The 18,748-nt window shown below is 38.9% G+C and overlaps 2 pseudogenes; both read right to left on the bottom strand.

Annotated features, from left to right (window-relative positions):
• Positions 1-4,681: 4,681 nt before the first annotated feature.
• Positions 4,682-5,606, bottom strand: LOC148776549 (olfactory receptor 4K15-like; annotated as a pseudogene).
• Positions 5,607-17,411: 11,805 nt separating this feature from the next.
• On the bottom strand, positions 17,412-18,398 carry LOC148776548 (olfactory receptor 4K15-like; annotated as a pseudogene).
• Between the last annotated feature and the right edge of the window lie 350 nt (positions 18,399-18,748).

The raw sequence follows: 18,748 nt of genomic DNA, 5'->3' as shown, positions 1-18,748 counted from the left end.
TATGGTGTTTGCCTGGAGTAGAGACATTATTTTGGAAGTTTTCTGTCTTGCCAGCTGCCTTCTTGGTTCTTCAGCTTGAGAGAACAAGATTTTGTTAGGGTTTTTTTTTTCTTTTCTCATTAGAGTTCCTGAGTTGTTATCTTTTTAAGTTATATCATGTCATTCCTTGGGCCCCTATCCAGTCTCCCTTCTTATAATGTTTGTTTTATAGATTATGTCCACTATTATAATTGTATGTAGCAGGAGGAATATGGAAAATTATGTCTACTCTTTTTACCCTAAGCAGAAGTCACCTGCTTTTACTTTATGAGGGTAATATTTTCTCCTTTTTATTTGCTATATATATTTAGTCATTTTGAACAAATTTCTCATATATCTAATAGATTTGCTACTGATTTGAGGGGGAAGCAGGAGGTTACTCTATTTTGTCCACTGACTCTTGTTCACTGGGGATAGGTTCCTCGTGTTTTGTGAGTTTGACTGTGAACTCAAACTCAGCAGGACTTCAGTTCAGTTCAGTCGCTCAGCCGTGTCCAACTCTTTGCGACCCCACGAACTGCAGCACGCCAGGCCTCCCTGTCCATCACCAACTCCTGAAACTTGCTCAAACTCATGTCCATTGAGTCAGTGATGCCATCCCACCATCTCATCCTCTGTTGTCCCCTTCTCCTCCCGCCTTCAAACTTTCCCAGAATCAGGGTCTTTTCATATGAGTGAGCTCTTCCCATCAGGTGGCCAAAGTACTGGAGTTTTAGCTTCAACATCAGTCCTTCCAATGAACACCCAGGACCGATCTCCCTAAGGATGGGCTGGTTGGATCTCCTTGCAGTCCAAGGGACTCTCAAGAGTCTTCTCCAATACCACAGTTCAAAAGCATCAATTCTTTGGCGCTCAGCAGCAGGACTTCGTGTGTCTAAATCCATGTGATCCTTCAGAGACGTTTTTGTTTTTGCTTTTCCAAAGGCCACTCAAACTTCATTGTGCCACCCCTTGAACAGTAGCCTGCCAGGCTCCTCTGTCCATGCAATTCTTCAGGAAGAATACTGGAGGAGGTTGCCACTTCCTCCTCCAGGGGATCTTCCTGACCCAGGGGTCGAACTCATGTCTCCTTCGTATCCTGCATTGGCAGGCAGATTCTTCACCACTGCCCACCAGGGAAGCCCCTGGTTCTCAATATTATATGTGAATTTATCAGGTAATTGTGTTCAAAATATATATACCATATAAATTCAAACTCTAAACTTATATGTGAGTAATCCCGCTATTGTAATTTCCAAGAGGAAGCATTTTTATATCCATAAGTTTGGAGTGAAGACAGATATTTTGGTCTTTTCCTTGTGCTACTTAGTTTTCTCTGCTAGTCCATACTTTCACTGAAGTTCCCAGACCCAAACAGTCCTGCACAAACAAAATTTACCCCTGATAGTCAAGCACTGCCCATCACTTTCATGACCTACAGTCACTTTCCATTAACATTCCCCTCCCAAAACTTCCACTATTTCAGGTACCATGATGTCCTTCATTTCTGTTAAATAATACCAAAAACTCATAAGTATTTTTATTATTTTTTAAAATTTCAATAGTGTTGCCAATAGAGGTATAATCTTGGTTTTCTAATCCATAGATATTTTGCAAGGATGGAATGAGATGATATATAAAAATATAACTTATAAACTTTATGTGATCATTGAATATATGTTTTGCTTTATCATTCCCATTGTTGTATGACACAATCCTATATTAGGTTATTGTCTTTTGAGTCTGTGTTTCACAGAAGAATCAACAAAACCTTATAGAATGGGAACGTTATGGAGGAAAAATGAGTCTAAAACTGTTTAAAATATAATTGGCATTAAATCCTATCCCATAGAACTATTTCTTCTATGTGTGGTATATCAAAAGCATAATTTACCTTTGGTCATGGACTTTCTTTCAAAGACCAGAAGTCAGAAGTTAAAGGTACTTGAATCATTTCTCCTTCTTGCCAATTATGAGTGTGTTCAACTAACTTAATTTGTATGACACTCACTCACAGTTTTCTAATTGGTGAAAGAAGGTTACACTATGAGTAAGAATTGAATATTAAATTTAAGTTTGAAAATGTAACCTTTTTTTGAAAATTCAAAATAATAATTTTATACTTTTAGAGAGCCTTAAAATATGTATTCTCAATTATGTTTTATTGGTCAAGGTAAATTAAGAGGGCATGACATGGAGATAGGGAAGAGAATACATCGAGCAAAGTCACACATTTAACACTATTAGAAAAAATCCTCTCTTTATATATGGAGAGATGTCTATTTTTGGATGTACTCTTTGAATCACCAACTTTAAGTGTCAATTCTGAACTTCGATTTAATACACTGAAATATGTAAACATTACTTGTGGAGTCACATTTTAGTATTTGTAACATCATTAAAGTAAATATGCAAATATATTTGGTTTCTGAATTCAGATGAGTTCTGCAACATAACCTATGTGCTCTTTGACCTCTAAGTTTGGTTCGTTTGCAATGAGACTTTAGATTGCAAGAAATAATCTGCCAAAAAGTTTATCTCAGTGTAATTAGTTCCTTAGTTCAGATAAAAATAGCTTGAATAGCAAGGAATACAGTTGTTTGTGTTTGTATACATATATGAAGAAAGAAGAGAGAGGGAATGAGGTCTACAATCAGAAGGACTTATTCTGTCAACTAAAATAGTGAGAACTGTGGCAAGTTCTCCTCATCTGTAAAATTTATGACAATGATACCAGATAAAATGATGACTAGAAAATAACTGTAAATTAATTACTATCTTAAAACTTGAAAATATGATTTACATATTATACATATGGGTATTTTGTACATCTCCATATTTACCAAGTAGATTGGAAGAAGCTTGAATTTGATCACTTTTTTTTAGGAAAAGAAGACTTTTTTTGACGTATAGTTGATTTACAATATTATATTAGCTTCAGGAGTACAGCATACTGATTCAGTATTTTTACAGTTTATATTCCATTAGAAGTTATTGCAGGATAATGGCTATAATACTCTGTACTATACAGTGCATCCCTGTTGTATATCTATTTTATACACAGTCATTTGTGTATTTTTGGCTTCCCTGGTGGCTCAGACAGCCTGCAATGCTGGAGACCTGGGTTGGGTCCCTGGGTTGGGAAGATACCCTAGAGAAGGAAATGGCAACCCACTCCAATACTCTTGTCTGGAAAATTCCATGGATGGAGAAGCCTGGTAGGCTACAGTCCATTGGGTCGCAAAGAGTCGGACACGACTGAACGACTTCACTTTCACTTTCACACAGTCATTTGTATCTCTTAATTCCAGACCCCTAACAGGCCCCTCTCCCATTTCTTCTCCCCACTCGTAATCACTAGTTTGCTTTCTATATCTGTGAGTGTGTTTCTGTTTTACTGTATGCCTTCATTTGTTTACTTTTTAAATAATGCACATAAGTGATATCATAGTGTATTTGTTTTTCTGTGTCTAACTTATTTTACTAAATGTAATATTCTCTAGGTCCATCCACATTGCTGCAAAAGACAGAATTTCATTCTTTTATATGGCTGAGTAATATTCCATTGCTATATATATATATATATTTTTTTTATTCATTTATCTATGATGAACACTTGGGTTACTTCTAATAATGGCTATTGTAAACAGGGCTACTATGAATATCAAGGTGTGCATATCTTTTTGAATTAGTGCTTTCATTTTTTCCAGATGTGTGTGTGTGTGTACAGTGGAATTGCTAAATCATATGGCAGTTCTATTTTTAGTTTTTTTTAATACTGTTTTTTTACTGCACCAATTTACATTTCCATTAATAATCTACAAGGGTCCCCTCAGAAAAAGAAGACTTTTAATATTATGGTTGGTGTCCATAGTAGGTTGTCTCAAAATGCGCCTCAGTGGCATACTGATTATTAAAGTTACTATCTTGATTCTTAAAGTTACTTAAGAAATGACCAATGCAAGAAGGACACTCTGACCAACATTTCTGTCTGCTGAAAGTATGAATTCTCTTATATGAGGGGTTGCACCCTCTGTATATGGAGGTAGAAAGACACACTTATCACCAAAGACAGGGAATTGGACCAAGAAGCCTACAGAAGCAAACCTTGTTACTTCTTTACTTTACTATCCCAAGTGCAAACTCTGCTTAGATTCTTCACTAACTGGGCACCCAAATCCTAAGTTTCTTTGTCCTGTCAATTCCTCACAAATTTATTGTTTATTGTTTGTTTGTTTTTTGTCTAAAATGTATAAAAGCTGCCTACTTTGGCCTCTTATTAGGTTTCATCTCTGTGAGAGCTTCATATGGATGAATTAAAATGTGTTTCTTTTTCCCCTGTTAATCTTTGTGTCAGTTTTTTTACTAGTTTATCCACAAGACCTCACAAGGGGTAATAGGAAAAATACACCCCACCCCTTCCCAACATTATAAATAATTTTGCCATGAAATATAAAAAAATTATTTCACAAGCAAAAGACAGGGTGTCCTATTCTTCTATTATCTAAGATAGCTAGTTTGCTGTTCTATAAGCAAAAGATTTGAAAAGGAAGAAAATGTGTCCGATGGTATTTGAGACACAACAGTAATTCACAGAAGAAGGTACACCGACCTGGCTATTATCAAGGGCCGCTGTTCGCCACAAAGGAGAACTGGAAGACCGTTAGGAACACACCTGTCGGTGCCCCAGTTTCTGCATTGCTGATATTACCTTCTTATTTCTCAAGGTATAGATCAAGGGGTTTAAAAGAGGAGTAAAACCTGTATAAAATATTGAGAGAAGCTTATCCACTGGGAGACTGCTAAAGGCCAGGCATAAATGAAGATGCAGGGCCCGAAGAAGAGGGTTACGACGGCGATGTGGGCAGTCAGGGTGGCCCTTGCCTTGGCCATGCCCGCTGAGGAACGCCGCCGCACAGTGCCCAGGATGACCGTGTAGGAGACCAGCAAGAACCCAAAGGAGCACACGGCCATTAGACCGCTGTCTGACAGCATCAGGACCTCCAGAGTGAAGGTGTCTGTGCAGGCAAGTTTGATAACCAGGGGAAGGTCACAGAGAAAACTGTCCACTCTGTTGGGGCCACAGAATGGGAGGTTTACTGTGAAGACCAACTGACCGACTGAGTGCAGAACCCCAATGAGCCAGGAGCCCACCACGAGGCTGATGCGCTTGCGCACATTCATGATGGTGACATAATGCAGCGGCGACATATGGCCACGTATCTATCGTATGCCATGGCCACAGGGAGCATCATCTCACCACCGGCAAAGACATGCAGGAAGAATATCTGGGCCATGCAGCCTTCAAAGGAGATGGTCTTGTGCTCCACGAGGAAGTCAGCAATCATTTTGGGGGAAGCAAAGGTGGACAGACACACGTCAGTGAAGGAGAGGTTACTGAGTAGAAAGTGCATGGCTGTGTGTAGGGAGGGTTCAGAGAAGATTGTGAGCACTATGAGCAGGTTCCCCAGCACAACAGATAAATAGAAAAGTGTAAAAAATGCAAAATAGAAAAGTTGTAGCTCTCGAGAACCTGAAAGACTGTGCAACACAAACTCCGTCACGCCTGAATTATTTTCTTGGTCCATGGTTTCAAATTTCTGAAACTGGATCAGAAATGTTCCTGTAAAGTAAAATAGAAATATATCATAGAATTGGGAGAGAAAATGAGTAAGGCCAAGCTTGCTGTCAAATCCCTCTCAACATACTTACATTCCTTATTAGCACATTCAGTTCAGTTCAGTTCAGTTCAGTCGCTCAGTCGTGTCCGACTCTCCGCGACCCCATGAATCACAGCACGCCAGGCCTCCCTGTCCATCACCAACTCCCGGAGTACACTCAAACTCATGTCCACAGAGTCGGTGATGCCATCCAGCCATCTCATTCTCCGTCGTCCCCTTCTCCTCCCGCCCCCAACCTTTCCCAGCATCACAGTCTTTTCCAGTGAGTCAACTCGTCTCATGAGGTGGCCAAAGTATTGGAGTTTCAGCTTTAGCATCAGTCCCTCCAATGAACATCCAGGATTGATCTCCTTTAGAATGGACTGGTTGGATCTCCTTGCAGTATAAGGGACTCTCAAGAGTCTTCTCCAACACCACAGTTCAAAAGCATCGATTCTTCGGCGATCAGCTTTCTTCACAGTCCAACTCTCACATCCATACATGACCACGGGAAAAACCATTGCCTTGACTAGACGGACCTTGGTCGGCAAAGTAATGTCTCTGCTTTTTAATATACTATCAAGGTTGGTCATAACTTTCCTTCCAAGGAGCAAGCGTCTTTTAATTTCATGGCTGCAATCAGCATCTGCAGTGATTTTGGAGCCCAAAAAAACAAAGTCTGACACTGTTTCCACTGTTTTTCCATCTATTTCCCATGAAGTGATGGGACCAGATGCCATGATCTTTGTTTTCTGAATGTTGAGCTTCAAGCCAACCTTTTCACTCTCCTCTTAATCATTTATTTTTTAATTACTGGATAACTCGGCTTTCATCTCTGCATTGGAGCATGATAGTTTTATTCTAAAAATAGAAGTTTACCAATCATCACAATTCCCGAAACAGGAAAGAAACTCTACACTCATACTGACAGCTTTCAAATACTATGTCTTGTAATTTCTAGCAATATGACCTTGGGTATATTAATTAAACTCTCTGGGCTTCACTTTTTGCAACTGTAAACTGGAGAAAATAATAATATATGACTCATAGGATTTTTGTAAAGATTAAAAGAATTACAAATGTCCCTTGCTTATTGAAAGTTTGCTTTACAGAAAAAGACTTATATTAGTGCCTGTTTTGCTAACTTAAATTCAAAGAAGACTTTTGCTTTTATAAAAAAAAGGAGAAAAGCAAAAATAGTGTTTGGCGTTTATTTTACAGTGAGTTGTGATAGAGGCGTCAAGATCCATGAATAGCAAGAAGTGGCACTGCCAAGTTTCTTCCCAGGACAACACTTAGGTTCTTAGCATCTGGCCAGCATACCTGTGAACTGTATCTGTGAGTGTCTGTGTTTTATCTCAGGTCATTTGTGCATCCATTAGCAAGTTATGTCCTAAGGTAATTACTGCTTCATTTTACGCATTTTTTCTTGCAAATGTTTCACTGATATGCCCTATTTTGGGATTGTAGGGAATATCTCAGTTCAGTTCAGTCGCTCAGTCGTGTCCGACTCTTTGCGACCCCATGAATCACAGCACACCAGGCCTCCCTGTCCATCACCAACTCCCGAAGTTCACTCAAACTCATATCCATGGAGTTGGTGATGCCATCTAGCCATCTCATTCTCTGTCGTCCCCTTCTCCTCCCACCACCAATCCCTCCCAGCATCAGAATCTTTTCTAGTGAGTCAACTCGTCGCATGAGGTGGCCAAAGTATTGCAGTTTCAGCTTTAGCATCAGTCCTTCCAATGAACACCCAGGATTGACCTCCTTTAGAATGGACTGGTTGGATCTCCTTGAAGTCCAAGGGACTCTCAAGAGTCTTCTCCAGCACCACAGTTCAAAAGCATCAATTCTTCGGCAATCAGCCTTCTTTGCAGTCCAACTCTCACAGCCATACATGACCATTGGAAAAACCATAGCCTTGACTAGATGAACCTTTGTTGCCAAAGTAATGTCTCTGCTCTTTAATATGCTATCTAGGTTGGTCATAACTTTCCTTCCAAGGAGTAAGCGTCTTTTAATTTCATGGCTGCAATCAGCATCCGCAGTGATTTTGGAGCCCAAAAAAATAAAGTCCGACACTGTTTCCACTGTTTTCCCATCTATTTCCCATGAAGTGATGGGACCAGATGCCATGATCTTTGTTTTCTGAATGTTGAGGGAATATCTATATAATATTAATAGAGAAAACACTTAATGTTAGCCCACGTTCATGCACCTGACACACAGAGAGTTCAAACAAACCAAAATATCAGAGTTTGTAGCAGAGAAAGCTTTATAGAAGGGCCATGAAAGGAGACGGGTGACTCAAGCCCAAAAATATAGGCATTTTTAAAAGCCAGATGAGGGAGAAGGGTCACAAGGTTTGTGATCATCCGTCTCATGCACAATCCTCTGATTGGCTGATGGCAAGGTAACAGGGCAGTGCCATAGGGGTTAACAGTATCAGTCCTAGGCTCCAGGAGGCCTGGGGCTATGTGCTCCTGGTCATCAAGTACTTAACATCTTCCATTGGATAAAACAACTCAGGAAATGTGCATCAAATACTATTATCTAGGTACTTCAGAGAGCAGCTAAAGCAGAGGCTGTGGGGGAAGGCCTGTTGGGGAAGGCCTCATAAGGTCCACCTCTATTAAACTTATAAAAATACTTCGTCCATAAAAGCTATTCAGTAGTTGTTAGGTACAATGCCTCTGTTATCGTACAATAACTCAAACTCATGTCCATCGAGTTGGTGATGCCATCCAGCCATCTCATTCTCTGTCGTCCCCTTCTCCTGCCCCCAATCCCTCCCAGCATCAGAGTCTTTTCTAGTGAGTCAACTCTTCGCATGAGGTGGCCAAAGTATTGGAGTTTATCATAAAAACTCCAATAATGATAAAATATTTCCATGTGTTAATTAATGTAGTACTTAAATATCAAAGTGTGATATTTGATATCATCCTGCTTAAGAGAATGGTTATGCCATGCACTTTAGTGGCACCTCTTTACACAAAGACCATTTTCCACCTTAGGCAAAATAATCAAGATAGTAAATAAAGTCTATCTTTGGAGAATTCCACGGACAGAGGAGCCTGGTGGGCTACAGGCTCTGTAGTCACAAAGAGTCAGACACAACTGAGCGACTATCACTACACTTCACTTAGTTCCTCTGCCTCTACTTTCCTTTATCCATCACCTTAATGGATCTTTCCCCTTTTGACTGCTCCAACTTAAGAATTCAAGGTCATCATGCTCCTTTCCACAGATACCTAGTAAAACCTGCAGTCAGATAAAGTAGTGTTCTTAACTGTCCAAACCTCTGTTTCTTTATCTGAAATTAAGGAAACTTTCTAGAGCAGTCTGAGACCCATGTACTACAATCATCTGTATACAAAACTCTTGCTAATGTTATACTCACAGAAAAGCTTATAAAGGTCTACCCTAAAGTGTTAATGGTGGTTATCTCTGAGTGAAAGAATGCAATAAATTTATTCCTTATACATTTTTATGTTTGCTGAAGTTTTTTTGTTGTTGTTGCTCTGCGATAAGTATATATAATCTTTCCAATCAGAAAAAAAAGTAAACCATTTTTTAATTAATAAGATTATATTTTTTAATTTAGAAAAGTCAAGTAAGGAATAAGAATAAAAATTATCTGTAATGAGAACACAGAGATAACTGTATATATAAAAGGTATACCATTATATACACAGTACATATTATTTTAAACATACCACTTAACAATATATAATAAATATTCCCCAGGTCAATACACTGGGATTTTATACCACTTTTAAAATACATTTGTTGTATTTTATTATATGGACATTTTGAATTTTATTATTAATGTATAATAACCTTGCTTTTATTTAGCTATAACTGAAGAGAAAACGTTAAAATTTTACATAACCTCCTACTCCTTCTGCCTCTGTAACTCAGCTTGCTCCTTGCAAAGTCTGGATTGCGTAGGTCTCAGAAAGTGGGGACTCACAATACTAGGAACTGGAGCTTATCTCACTCACCCTTGTCCTGTTCTTTGCAATCCCCCAGCCCCTGCAAACCGGCAAACCCACTTAATCATGCTTGTCCATGTAGAAAAGCTCTGTAACCCCTTCGTTCAGGGCTCAGAGCTTAGAGTGATAACTCCTCTGGGCCCACCAGCATAATAAACCTGAGTTCTCCAACTCTCCAAGTGTGGTGTTTGGTTTCTCGAGTACTGGTTTTTTCAACATAATTTTATGATTATATACATTATTTATTTAGGATACATCATTATAATTATGCACTTCAGAGTTTTTAAATTAAATATACCAAAATTTATCTCACTAAAATGATATTTGAGGATTCCCGTTCTTCACCTCCCATTCTCTTGACAAGACAGTGAATTATAGTTTGGTTTCTTAATTTTGCTAATTTGCTATATGAATCTGCATCTTGGGAATTCCCTGGCAGTCCAGTGGTTAGGACTCCATGCTTTCAGTGCTGTGGACCTGGTTTAAATCCCTGGTCAGGAAACTAAGATGCTACAAGCCACACAATACAGCTCCCCAAAGAAAAGAAAACGCATCTCACTGATATATGAATGTATTTAATGATTATTAGTGGGGTTAACCACTAATCCCTGAATTGTCCATTTGTACTTTTTTCACTCCACAATTGCTTTTCCATGTCTTTTGCCCATTTTCTAATGGACTCTTCATCTGTTTAATATGTATTTATGAAGACACATATTAATGCATATCTTTTTTACAAATACATTTTAAATATCACTAAAAGGGTGAGGGAAGGTAAGGAATGAAAATTTTCAGCATACCTCTGGAATAACTCCATGAAATTTCTATTCCATCTAGTTAGTCTAATACCAGACTAAGGAACCTTATAAATAAGCTAATCTCTTTTGCATGTTCCTTGTAATAGGAAATATCTTATCCCTCACTTTAATGCCTTAAAATAAGAAAGCCTCACTATAAGGACTTTCCAGAAAAAGATAAAAATACCAGAGCTTCCTTTGATCAGAAGATAGTCTAAGATATATATATTTTTTATTACCTAAGGGAGGACCTACTTTTGCATTCCAATCCCCTATAATGAAAAGGACATCATTTTTTGGTGTTAGTTCTAAAAGGTCTTGTAGGTCTTCATAGAACCATTCAACTTCAGTTTCTTCATTGTTACTGGTCAGAGCATAGACTTGGATTACCGTGATATTGAATGGTTTGCCTTGGAAATGAACAGAGATCATTCTGTCATTTTTGAGATTGCATCCAAGTACTGAATTTCAGACTCTTTTATTGAACATGATGGCTACTCCATTTCTTCTAAGGTATTCCTGCCCACAGTAGTAAGTACAATGGTCATCTGAGTAAAATTCACCCATTCCAGTCTATTTTACTATGCTGATTCCTAAAATGTTGATGTTCACTATTCCAATTTACCTTGATTCATGGACCTAACATTTCAGGTTCCTATGCAATATTGCTTTTTATAGCATTGGACCTTGCTGCTTTTATGAGTCACGTCCACAACTGGGTGTTTTTGCTTTGGCTCCATCCCTTCATTCTTTCTGAAGTTCTTTCTCCACTGAACTCCAGTAGCATATTGGGCACCTACCGACCTGGGGAATTCATCTTTCAGTGTCCTATCTTTTTGCCTTTTCATACTGTTCATGGGATTCTCAAGGCAAGACTACTGAAGTGGTTTGCCATTCCCTTCTCCAGTGGACCACATTTTGTCAGAACTCTCCACCATGACCTGTCCATCTTGGATGGCCCTACATGGCATGGCTTTGTTTCACTGAGCTATTTCACATCCTAAAAGATGATGCTGTGAAAGTGCTGCACTCAGTATGCCAGCAAAATTGAAAAACTCAGCAGTGGCCACAGGACTGGGAAAGGTCAGTTGGCATTCCAATCCCAAAGAAAGGCAATGCCAAAGAATGCTCAGACTACCACACAATTGCACTCATCTCACACGCTTGTAAAGTAATGCTTAAAATTCTCCAAGCCAGGCTTCAGCAATACATGAACCGTGAACTTCCAGATGTTCAAGCTGGTTTTAGAAAAGGCAGAGGAACCAGAAATCAAATTTCCAATATCCTCAGGATTATCGAAAAGGCAAGAGAGTTCCAGAAAAACATCTATTTTTGCTTTATTGACAATGCCAAAGCCTTTGACTGTGTGGATAACAATAAAACTGTGGAAAATTCTTCAAGAGATGGGAATATCAGACCACTTGACCTGTCTCTTGAGAAACCTATATGCAGGTCAGGAAGCAACAGTTAGAATTGGACATGGAACATCAGATTGGTTCCAAATAGGAAAAGGAGTACATCAAGGCTATATTTTGTCACTCTGCTTATTTAACTTATATGAAGAGTACATCATGAGAAATGCTGGGCTGGAGGAAGCACAAGCTGGAATCAAGATTGCCAGGAGAAATATCAATAACCTCAGATATGCAGATGACACCACCCTTACAGCAGAAAACAAAGAGGAACTAAATAGCCTCTTTATGTGGGTGAATGAGGAGAATGAAAAAGCTGGCTTAAAACACAACATTCAGAAAAAAATGATCATGGCATCCAATTCCATCTCTTCATGGCAAATAGATGGGAGAAACAGTGGAAACAGTGGCAGACTTTAATTTTTTGGGCTCCTAAATCAGTGCAGACTGTGATTGCAGCCATGATATAAAAAAACGCTTACTCCTTGGAAGAAAAGTTATGACCAACCTAGACAGCATATTAAAAAGCAGAGGCATTACTCTGCCAACAAAGGTCTGTCTAGTCAAGGCTATGGTTTTTCGAGTAGTCATGTATGGATGTGAGAGTCGGACTATAAAGAAAGCTAAGCACCGAAGAATGGATGCTTTTGAACTGTGGTGTTGGAGAAGACTCTTGAGAGACCCTTGGACTGCAAGAGACTGCATCCCTTAGGATATAACCAGTCCATCCTAAAGGAAATCAGTCCTGAATATTCATTGGAAGGACTGATGTTGAAGCTGAAACTCTAATCCTTTGGCCACCTGATGTGAAGAGTGACTCATTTGAAAAGACCCTGATTCTGGGAAAGATTGAAGATGAGAGGAGAAGGGGACGACAGAGGATGAGATAGTTGGATGGCATCATCTACTCAATAGATATAAGTTTGAGTAAACTCCGGGAGTTGGTGATGGACAGGGAGGCCTGGTGTGCTGCACTCCATGGGGTCGCGAAGAGTCAGACACGACTGAGCAACTGAACTAAACTGAACCAACTGAGGGTTCTGTAATTGATTTGTTGGAAAATGAAATGCGACTCACAATTTTATTATAGGAGAATATGATTAGGAGTATGCATCTGATGGTTGCGGAAATGACAAGAGGAGATAAAGGCTAGAGGAGAATAATTGCAATTGGAAGTTATACCTCAGGAGTTCCTTATATGCCTTCTGAAATCAAGATGGGTATGTACAAAGAAGAACAAAGGGATTAAACATTTCAGGAATAGGATATTCAGACTTATTCAGTTGATTGCAAGCAAGGACTGTGAGAGAGGGAGGGAAATCAGAATGAGAAGACCAATCAGAATGTAAAAATCCTGGAAGAGCCAGGAAGACTTACAGCCCATGGAATTTCAAACTCTGATTCATGGAACCCTGGATGTGTTGTGCAGGTGCCCCCATGTGCTCTTAAAGGGAACTGAAGACTCCAAATCTTATCTCCTCCAATCCACTATAATCATGTTAGCTTTACATTCATCTGTTTTCATAGTAACATCCCGCAATTCCATAATAAATAAAAAGTGTTCCAGTGCTTATTTTTTATGGCTGAGAAAAAAATTAATTTAGCTAGGTTTCCTTCTTCTGTACATGATGAAATGGGATTCAAGAACGTTAAACTGTGGAAAAGATTTGAATCTAAAAACTGCTTCCTGACTGAAAGCTCAAACTTTTCTACAGATTTGCTCAGTCAGTGGAAGTATCAGAAAAAGGATGCTGCTTCTTGTGGTAGGAATATTTGGTAGACTTAGGTATTCATTTCTGGTTGTTTATATAGCATTGTATGAAGGTGGGGAGGGAAGGGGAAGCATTTTTGCTTAGAACCTTTCTATGGCTTGGAGAAAGAAATGAGGATTAAATATCAGTTGTGGAATGAGTAGCTTTTTACTCCCACTATGTTTATGCAGAGTAGTTTGGTTTTTTTTTTTTGCTTTTTTGCTTTCAATAGCATTAAGACCAATTTATTCAATAACATTTTTGCATGCCTACCAAATAGCCACTTCATGCGAAGAGTTGACTCACTGGAAAAGACTCTGATGCTGGGAGGGATTGGGGCAGGAGGAGAAGGTGACGACAGAATGAGATGGCTGGATGGAATCACTGACTCGATGGGCGTGAGTTTGAGTGAACTCCAGGAGTTGGTGATGGACAAGGAGGCCTGGTGTGCTGTGATTCATGGGGTCACAAAGAGTCGGACATGACTGAGTGACTGAACTGAACTGAACTGAACCAAATACCATGCAATTTTCCAAGCTTAGTGGATGTAGCAGTGAATGAAACAAAGCTGCTGACCTCAATTAAACTTTTACTGGGTAGTTGGGAGAAACAAACACATTTATTGTAAAGAAATAAGTACATGATATAATGCATTATATGGTAGTAAGTGCTATGGAGCAAAATATAAAACTGAAGCATGATAAATATTGTTGAAAACATTGTACTTGTAGGTAGAGTTGTCAAAGAAGACTTCACTGAAAAGATTACTTGAAGAGGAAACCTGAAGGAAATGAAGAGATAAGCATACAGATTTCAAAAGGAAGAAAGTTTCTTCCACAAAGAGGGGATATCAAATGCAAAGAGCCTGGTATAGGTGCTTGGAATTTCCAAAAACAGTAACAAGACAAGGCTGATTGAAGCGGGGTTAACAAGTGTGAGAAATGGAGTTAAGATCAGAAAGGTAACAAGGGATAGGGGTATTGGGACTTAGAGTTGGTCATGACAACTTTAGTTTCAACGTGCAGGAAATGGATGAACACTTTGGAGTGTTTTGGGCAAAGAAGTGACAAATTTTATCATGATTACTTTGGCTGCTATATTAGAGTATACTGAAGGCTAAGACTGGAAGCATGGAAACTTACCAGGTAAGAAGTTTTCACTGGAGTGACGTCATAATGTGCTTCTGGATCGTAATGTTTAATTATCTCCAAAATAACTGCCTTTTCAGTTTGCTGCCCTTTAAACCAACGTTCAGACACCACATTCGGGCTCAGTAATTACCTGATTCATAACATGTATGATGGAGGTTTGTTCTAATTTTATTGTTATTGCTGTGCAGTCCCCTAGTCATGTCCAGCTCTCTGTGACCCCATGGACCGCAGCGCCGAGCTTCCCTGTCCTTTGCTCTCACCCGGAGTTTGCTCAACTCACGTCCATTGAGTCAGTGATGCCTCAGTCTCACCCTTTGCTGTCCTTGTCTTATTGCCAAGTGTCTAAAGTTCATGTCTGTGTGTATGAATCTTTTATGGGTCTGCATGTAAGTGATATCATACAGTGCTTGTGTTTCTCTGTCTGACTTATTTCTCTTAGCATAGCACCCTCAAACTTCATCTATGTTGGTGCAAATGGTTGAGCAGTATTCCATTGTATATATAGTATACTGCTTCTTCTTTATCTGTGCATCTGTTGATGGACACTTAGGATGCTTCCATATCTTGGCAATAGTAAATAATGAGGCTACAAACACTGGGGTTCATGTATCATTCTGAATTAGTGTTTGGGGAAGGAGGTTTTCTTTGAATATATATTCAGAAGTGAAATTGTTTGGTCATTGGTAGCTCTATTCTTTAGTTTCTTGAGAAACCTCCATACTGTTTCCCACAGTGACTATACCAATGTACATTCACATCAACAGTGTACAAGGGTTCCCTTTTCTACAGATCCTCACCACTTGTTATTTATCTACCTATTGGCCATCAGCATTTTCTCTTTGGAAAAATGTCTACTCAGTTCTTCTGTCCATTTTTAAATCAGGTCATTGCTTTATTTGATGCAGAATTGTATGACACTTCTTACATATTTTGGCTGTTAACCCCTTATCAGTCATATTTGCAAATATTTTATCCCATTCAGTAGGTTGTGTTTTTGTTTTGTTGATCAGTTCCTTTGGTGTGAAAAGCTTTTAAGTTTAATTAGGTCCCATTTGTTTATTTTTTCCTTTGCTTTAGGAGATAGGTCCAAAAAATATTGCTATGATTTATGTCAAAGCGTGTTTTCTTCTAGGAGTTTTATGGATCTAGTCTTATATTTAGGTCTTTAATATATTTTGAGTTTATTTTTGCATGTGGTGTTAGAATGTTCTAATTTTATTCTTTTACATGTAGCTGTCCAGTTTTTCCAGCACCACCCATTGAAGAGACTGCCTTTTTTTTTTTTTTTTAACAAGATGAAATGTGTTTAGAGCAATACCTCTCGCATGGTGAATATTCTACTAGCTATTATAATGGAGTTTTCTACCACATATTCTGATACATAAAATGTATGTATTGATCAAATATCCCTTAAAAATAACTGGGAAAAGACTACTTAAAAGGAGAATATATTATTATTAGAATTACTAATTAATACTTGAAGAGGGAAATTTTAATTGCAGGAGGACAGATTAATTACTATAAAATGAGAAGAAGGAAACAGAAATGTTCCCGAAATTAAAACACTATTTATTTGAATAATTCTTCCTCTGCTAACAAAATACAGAAAAGTAAATCGTTGTGCCTTGAATAGATGAGACTGTCTTTTCTCGGTGGTATATTCTTCCTTCCTCTGTTGTAGGTTAATTGACCATAAATCACTGCAGACAGTGAATGCAGCTATGAAATTAAAAGATCCTTGCTCTTGGAAGGAAAGCTCTGACAAACCTAGACAGCATATTAAAAAGCAAAGAAATCACTTGGCCAACAAAGGTCTGAATAGGCAAAGATATGTTTTTACCAGTACTCACGTGCAGTTGTGAGCACAGAAGAATTGCTGAGTGCAGAACCGTGACGACTTTCGAATTGTGGTGCTGGAGAAGACTCTTGAGAGTCCCTTGGACTGCAAGGAGATTGAACCAGTCAATCATAAAGGAAATCAACCCTGAATATTCATTGGAAGGACTGATGCTGAAACTGAAACTCCAATTCTTTGGCCAGCTGATGAGAAGAGCCAACTCATTGAAAAAGACTCTGATGCTGGGAAAGATTGAGGGCAAAAGGAGAAGAGGGCAGCAGAGGATGAGATGATTAGATAACATCACTGACTCAATGGACATGAATTTGAGCAAAGTCCATGAGAAACTGAAGGACAGGGAACTCTGGCATGCTGCAGCCCATTAGGCCACAAAGAGTCAGACATGACTCAGCGACTAAACAATAACAAATTGACAATAATTGCATGTGTTTATTTCTAGGCTCTCTATTCTGTTCCATTGATCTATGTGTCTGTGTTTGTGCTGGTAACATACTCATACAATTTAAATTATACAATAGTTTGTGAAATATCTTGTTACTGACATTAGGTAGCAAATATAAGCAAATTAACTATAAACTATAAAACTATATCACAAATAATTGTAGCTAGAGAATGCATAATTGTACATAAGCTTCGTTACTATAGATATTTAACAAAGAACATGTATTACCTTTGTCACTTTAAGCAAATAAAGTATTTTTAAAAAACGATGGTGGTCACCAAGAAAGGAGTCAATCCGTGCTTCCTTGAGTATATTTCTGTCTACTCACCTCAACACATCTAGTCTTAGGGGAGAGAGTTGATCAGGCAGCCTGGAACATACATAGCGGGTCTTCAGTTTACGCATTGCCAATTTCATCTTTTTCTCAATGTGTAGATAATGGGGTTCAGTATAGGTGTGAAAACGGTAGAGAACACAGAAAGGACTTTATCCACTGGGAAGCTGCTGAAAGGCCAGGCATAGATGAAGATACAGGGCCCAAAAAAGAGGGTAAGCACAGTGATGTGGGCAGTCAGAGCGCTGCGGGCCTTGTCATGTCCACTGAGGAACGGCGTTGCACAGTGACCAGGATGACTGCATAGGAGACCAGCAAGAGCAGGAATGTAGCCACCCCCATGAGACCACTATCCAAAGCATCAACACTTCAGGGACATACGTATCCGAGCAGGCAAGTTTGATGACCAAAGTAAGGTCACAGTAATAACTGTTCACAACATTTGGACCACAGAAGGGCAGGTTTCCAGTGAAAGCTAGTTGGCTCAAGGAGTGCATGACCCCAATCACCCAAGAGCCTACTACCAGACCTGTACATTTGCACAAGTTCATGATGGTTGCATAATGGAGAGGTTTGCATATGGCTCCATATCTGTCATATGCCATAGCTACAAGGAGCACCATCTCACCACCAGCAAAGACATGGAGTAAGAATATCTGGGCCATGCAGCCCTCGAAGGAGATGGTCTTGGGTTCATGAAGGAAATCATGAATCATCTTGGGGGTTGCATAAGTGGCCAGAAAGACATCAAAAATGGAAAGATTACTGAGCATTGTGTACATAGGTGTATGCAGAGCAGGTTCAGAGATCACTGTGAGTACAATGAGGAGGTTGCCCAGCACAACGAGGATATACAAGAAATTAAACAACATGAAGAAGAAATACTGGAGCTCCCAGGAACTGGAGAGCCCCAGCAACACAAACTCAGCCACCCTAGAATTATTTTCTTGGTTCATGAAATACCTACAAAGAGAAACATTGATTTTTATCAAGAGCAAGAAAAGTAGACCCTGATCCTAAAGGGTTCTTCTCAACATTCATTTAAAATGCTCTGGAGTTGCTCCTAATAGAAAATGTTTTATCTATAATTTTAACAAAGAGATTCTTCTCTCAATTATCCTTACTGATGAAGGATAGCTAAGAGGTGCAGATGCAGTAAATCAACACTTTATTTTATACATTTGTGGGTCAAATATGATGCTAAGCAAAAAAATAAATCTACATTGCAAATACAACAATTAATAGGAGGAGCTAAGGTATCCAGAATTTTGTATTGCCTTCTTGCCTGGCTAATTTTCATTTTCCACTTGGGATTATCCACAAGCAG

The sequence above is a fragment of the Moschus berezovskii genome, chromosome 9 (genome assembly GCF_049115385.1).
Source record: "Moschus berezovskii isolate FMDL1 chromosome 9, NW_MosBer_1.0, whole genome shotgun sequence".
Lineage (NCBI taxonomy): Eukaryota > Metazoa > Chordata > Mammalia > Artiodactyla > Moschidae > Moschus > Moschus berezovskii.
The sequence above is the reverse complement of the archived record's forward strand: the minus strand, read 5'-3'. Positions and strand labels throughout refer to the sequence as shown.